Below are 6,000 nucleotides of genomic sequence, written 5' to 3' on the forward strand. Positions count from 1 at the left end.
TGAGGATAGGCGGTATGGAAAGTGGTTGGATGGATGTCCACTTTAAATGAAAGATCTTAGTATTTAAATGTAGTTTTACATTTTTAAATTGTTGCTCCAGCCCGCCCACGACCCTAGTGAGGATAAGCGGTACGGAAAGTGAATGAATGATTGAATATATTAAACTGACATTTTTTCCATTAACCAATTATGATTCAGTTAATGGTTTGGTCCATAACATGTCAAAAAATAAGGGGAAATGTTGAGCATGGTTTTCCAAAGTGAAGTAGATGTTTGCAAATTATATATATAATTCAATATATATATACAAATATTTAAATACAATATAACATTTAATATATATTAAATGATATATTATTATTTAAATATATTTAATATATAATATGTATGGGATAGGCTCCAGCGCCCCGCGACCCTAACCAGGATAAGTGGTGTTGAAAATGGATAGAAAATATGTATTCTATTGACGAAGATTTCACCAGATGTTGGGAACAACCCAAGTAATCCATTCATACAAAAAAGTAGACCAAATAAGCTCAGAAATTAAGTAATAATGTGAAATCACACAGGAAAAAAGTATTGAACACGCAACTGGTATTTATTTAATACTTTGTACAAAAGCCTTTGTTTGAAAAAACAGCTTCAAGACGCCTCCTGCATAGAGAAACTAGACGCATGCATTGTTCTGATGTGATTTTGGCCCATTCCTCCACACAAACTGTCTTCAAATCGTGAAGGTTCCGTGGGCTTCTTTGATGAGCCTTGAGGTTGAGTTCTTTCCACAGATTTTTGATTGGATTCAAGTCAGGCTGGGCCATTCTAGCAGCTTTATTTTTGTTCTTTGAAACCAATTGAGAGTTTCCTTGGCAGTATGTTTTGGATCATTATCCTACTGAAATGTCCACCCTCATTTCATTTTAGTCATCCTTGTAGATGGCAGATGATTTTTGTCAACAATGTCTCTGTACATTTGCCCATTCATCCTTCCTTCTATAATGTGAAGTTCACCAGTACCATTTCTTGAAAAGCAGCCCCACACCATGTTCCCACCTCCAAACTTCACTGTTGGTATGGTGTTTTTAGGGCAGTGATTCCCAACCAGTGTGCCGTAAGCGCTTCTCAGGTGTGCCGTGGGAAATGATCAATGTTACTTAGTTGCTAAAAAAAAATTAACAAGAAATAATGTATCTTTGTTCATCTATTTATGCCAGTGAGGCATAATGACAGACAGAACAAATAAATGCTCTCCTAGTAGATGTCAGGAAGTACATAAAGTAATTAATGTATCCACTTTTTGTGACATTCTTGGTTGTTGGTGTGCCGTGAGATTTTTTTTTTGTAATATATGTGCCTTGGCTCCATAAAGTTTGGAAATCACTTTTTTAGGGTGATGTGCAGTGCCATTTCTCTTACAAACGTGGTGTGCATTATGGCATCCAAACAGTTCAATTTTGCTCTCATCTAACCAGACTATATTCTCCCAGTATTTAACTGGCGTGTCCAAATGTTGCGCAGCAAACTTCAAACGAGCAATGGGGTCTTGCGTGATGAGTGTGCATACAGGCCATGGCGGCGGAGTACATTACTCCCCGTTTTCCTTGTGACAACAGTACCTGCTAATTCCAGGTCTTTTTGAAGCTCTCTACAGGTGGTCCTCGGCTCTTGGACAACTCTTCCGATTATTCTTTGCACTCCTCTGTCAGAAATCTTGCGAGGAGCACCTGATTGAGGCAAATTTATGGTGGTATGATTGGCTTTCCACTTACGTAGTGTATTATGGGCCCAACCGTGCTCACTGGAACGTTCAGAAGCTTAGATATGTGCCTGGTACCAATGTCATCGTTATGTTTTGCAACAATTAGTTTGTGATGGTCTTGAAAGCTTTCTGCTCTTACCCATCATGAGATGTGTCTTGACTCACACCTTGACAATGAGACCTTTTTGTAGGCCATCAATTAGGACTGACCCAGCCTATAGTCATTCGCACTGTCAAGGGGCTGGATTGCTGTTCGATTATTAATAGATTTTAGGTGTTGTCTTGGCTTTCCATGACTTTTTGAACCTCCCTTTCTTCATGAGTTAGATACATTTTCGCCTGTATCATTTCACATTTTTACACACAACATATTTGTTCTACTTTCTTTGGATGCATGGATTACTTGAGTTGTTCCCAACATCTGGTGAAATTTTCTTTTGAAGTATATTTAGTGAGAAAACTGGTGACGTGTTAAGTACTTATTTCAGCCGCTGTATGAGAGAGAGTGAGCGAGAGAGCGAAAGAATGCAAGCCCAATTTGCTTAGATTTTAGCCTACAACCGGACTGTACTGTAGCCTCAGTTGACATCAGCAAAATATTGTACACTGTCAAAATGAAGATTTTACTCTGTCACGTTAAAAGATAGTGTCATACCGCAGACAAATTAAGTCCAAGAAACCTTAGAAAGTTTGAAAATGTAGCACCGAGCACTTTATACACTAACATTCAAGCACTTTCCATTAAACCGTCGCTAAAAATGGGGCATTTCGTCGAGAAGCTGATTAAGGCCGACTTTCTTTCTCCGCAACTTCACTAACTTTCAAGAGCCCAAAAACACATCTCCGCTCACCGGGGAGGGGGGTCGACTTATCTCGAGTCCCGTTCTGAGGAGGCGCCGCTGTTCTTGGGGATGAAATGACGTCCTCTCGCTTTGAGGAGGCACAATGAAGGAATAATGTTTGCCTTCTGTTACCGCTACTCTTCCACCATTCGACCACTCCCCTCCTCTCATGTTCAGCCCTCCTCTGTTTCCTCTCTTGTCCCCTCCCTCCATTGCAGCTCTTGAGACCCAAAAAAAGGTGACTCTCACCAACTTAATTTGAGGAGTTCAAATCCAATCATCGCGCGTGATGGTTCGACAGATCTCGCGAGATTTTAGCTCAGCGATTCAACGAAACGATTAACGCCACAGAAGGGTAACCGCATAGATATGGATACTAGACACGCGAACGCACTTTAGCAGCCCGGCTAACTGACGTGCCTGCATGGCGGCCATGTTGGAGAGGTTGACGATCTCATCAAAGGCAATGCACGGACATGGAAATTAGGTTGTAACTTGCTCATTTCGCAACTCATTTTTTCATTAGGTTTACTTTTTGTCAACGCCAAAGCGTGTGCTATTAATACATAACATTTCAACACACACACCCCCGACACTTTTTTTTTTTTTTTTTTTTAAACCTGTGATCTTATCGTAATTGTACGGTGCTGTACAGCTTGTTCGCAACCGTATTCCAGCACAGTGTACCGGAATCCTTGATTTTTGGTTTAGTTGCTGTCCACGTAACGGAATGCACTGACGACTATGACCTCCCTATCTTAGCATCGACGTAGGCATGCAGTTGAAAAGGAGCTTGTTTTACCTAGCTAGTAATTTTTCTGGGTACCAGCATAGATATGAAAGCTAGATCCATCAGCGCGTACTGTAGCTGCCTGGCTACCTAACGTGCCTACGTGGCGGCCATGTTGGGGAGGTCGACGTTCCCATCAAATGCAATGCATTGACCTAAAATGCATTAAAATGAAGTCGCAACTCGCTCATTTCTCAACCAGTTTCCATGAGGTTTACTTTTTTCTCAATGATTGTGCCTATGGTATTGATATATAAAATGTCGAAAAAAAAGTTCCTGAACATCTCTACCTGTGAAACGTTACCCCCAGTTCCCTTGTTGTAATTGTACGGTAGTCTGCATCTGTATGCAGTACAATGTGCTGGCATAATTTTTTCGCTTCTTGTCGTCCACACACATGGAATGCGCTGACAACTTTTATCTCCTAGGTTAGCATCACCGTAGGCACGCAGTTTAAAAGAGGCGTGTCGTATTTATGTATTCATATCTGTCGGTACGAGTGATGGCAAAAAGTGTGATTATTTTTACTTTGATTTTATTTTTTTGAATTGAATACTTTATTTAATTGAATGGGTATTTCTTTATCGGAAAGAAATTATCTAAACTTTGATATAAACACCTACACTGTTTTATTTGAGTTGTAGTATATACATTATTCTTTTATTTTTTATTGAGTTACATTCCATTATTTAATTGATATTTTATGTTGAAATAAAAAGCATTGGGGTAATAAATAAAATAAATGGTTTATTATTATTATTATTGTTGCTGTTGTTGTTAGATACAAACAAGACACAATAGACATTGATTTAAAATTAGTTCAGATTATTTGAAATAATCCAATATTAAGAATAGAAATTCATTATTTAATTGTTTAAATGCATATTTAATTGCATCGTCAATCAACTCATACTATTTAAAATACAATACACACAATCTAAAGAAATGATGTTGTATTAGTGGGGCGACGTGGTGCAAAGGGTAAGTGCTGCAACCAGAGGGTCGCCAATTCGTATCCCTGCCCAAGCACATGTCGTTGTGTCCCTGGGCATAACCAATGTTGCCTATGAATGAATGTGGTTAGATGTTTGGTGGTGGTCAGGGGCCATAAGCGCAGAATGGCAGCCATGCTTCTGTCAGACTGCCCCAGGGCAGCTGTGGCTACATAAGTAGTTTACCACCACTTGGGAGTGAATTGTGACTGTGAAGTGAATGAATAATGTGTGCATTTGTAAAGTGTCTTTGAGTGCCTTGAAAAGCTCTCTATAAGTGGTATTTCATCCATTCATCCATTTTCTACCGCTTACCGGGTCGCGGGGGCAGTAGCTTTAGTAGGAACTTCCTCCCGCTCTTCCGGGGGGGATCCCGAGGCGTTCCCAGGTCAGCCGAAGGATGCAGTCTCTCCGGCGTGTCCTGGGTCGTCCCCGGGGTCTCCTTCAGGTGGGATGTGCCCGGAACACCTCACCAGGGAGGCATCCAGGAGGCATCCTAAACAGATGCCCGAGCCACCTCATCTGGGTCCTCTCAATGTGGATTCTACTCTGAGCCTCTCCCGGATGACCGAGCTTCTCACCCTATCTCTAAGGGAGAGCCCGGATACACTGCGGAGGAAACTATCCCGCTGGTATCCGGGATCTTGTTCTTTCGGTCACGACCCACAGCTTGTGACCATAGGTGAGGGTAGGAACGTAGATTGACCGGTAAATTGAGAGCTTCGCTTTTCGCCTTAGCTCCTTCTTTACCACAACGGACCGATACAAAGTCTGCATCACTGCAGACGTTGCACCGATCCGCCTGTCGATCTCCCGTTCTATACTTCCCTCACTCGTGAACAATACCCCAAGATACTTGAACTCCTCCACCTGGGGCAGGATCTCATCCCTGACCCGAAGAGGGCACGCCACCCTTTTCCGACTGAGGACCAAGGTCTCAGATTTGGAGGTGCTGATTCTCATCCCAGCCGCTTCATACTCGGCTTGCGAACCGCTTCAGTGAGAGTTGGAGATCACGGCATGATGAAGCCAACAGAACCACATCATCTGCAAAAAGCAGAGATGCAATTCCGAGGCCACCAAACCGGACCCCCTCTACGCCTCGGCTGCGCCTAGAAATTCTGTCCATAAAAGTTATGAACAGAATCGGTGACAAAGGGCAGCCTTGGCGGAGTCCTACCCTCACCGGAAACGAGTCCAACTTACTGCCGGCAATGCGGACCAAACTCTGACACCGGTCGTACAGGGACCGAACAGCTCGTATCAGGGGGTTCGGTACCCCATACTCCCGAAGCACTTCCCACAGGACTCCACGAGGGACACGGTCGAACGCCTTCTCCAAGTCCACAAAACACATGTAGACTGGTTGGGCAAACTCCCAGGCACCCTCGAGGACCCTGCCGAGGGTATAGAGCTGGTCCACTGTTCCACGGCCAGGACGAAATAATAAGTGGTATTATTATTATTCTTTATCTAGTTATTTAAATTTGTATGTGTTTAATTTTATTGACCTCTAATTTATTGAAATTGTTTTTATCTAAAAACATAGCATGGGGGAAATATAAAATGTAAAAATACAATAACATTATTCTCATAATATTAATAAAAATATATATTTAC

The 6,000-nt window shown here is 42.0% G+C and overlaps 1 protein-coding gene across 2 annotated transcripts in view; it reads right to left on the reverse strand.

Annotated features, from left to right (window-relative positions):
• Positions 1-2,864, reverse strand: part of LOC133474931 (phospholipid-transporting ATPase ID-like) — a 45,480-nt gene extending 42,616 nt beyond the window's left edge. For both annotated transcript variants that reach the window (XM_061767119.1, XM_061767118.1), the window contains exon 1: positions 2,608-2,864. The gene's annotated coding sequence lies outside the window, so the exon portion shown is untranslated. The remainder of the gene's footprint in view (positions 1-2,607) is intronic.
• Between the last annotated feature and the right edge of the window lie 3,136 nt (positions 2,865-6,000).

This window comes from Phyllopteryx taeniolatus, chromosome 3 (assembly GCF_024500385.1).
Source record: "Phyllopteryx taeniolatus isolate TA_2022b chromosome 3, UOR_Ptae_1.2, whole genome shotgun sequence".
NCBI classification, from domain to species: Eukaryota; Metazoa; Chordata; class Actinopteri; order Syngnathiformes; family Syngnathidae; genus Phyllopteryx; species Phyllopteryx taeniolatus.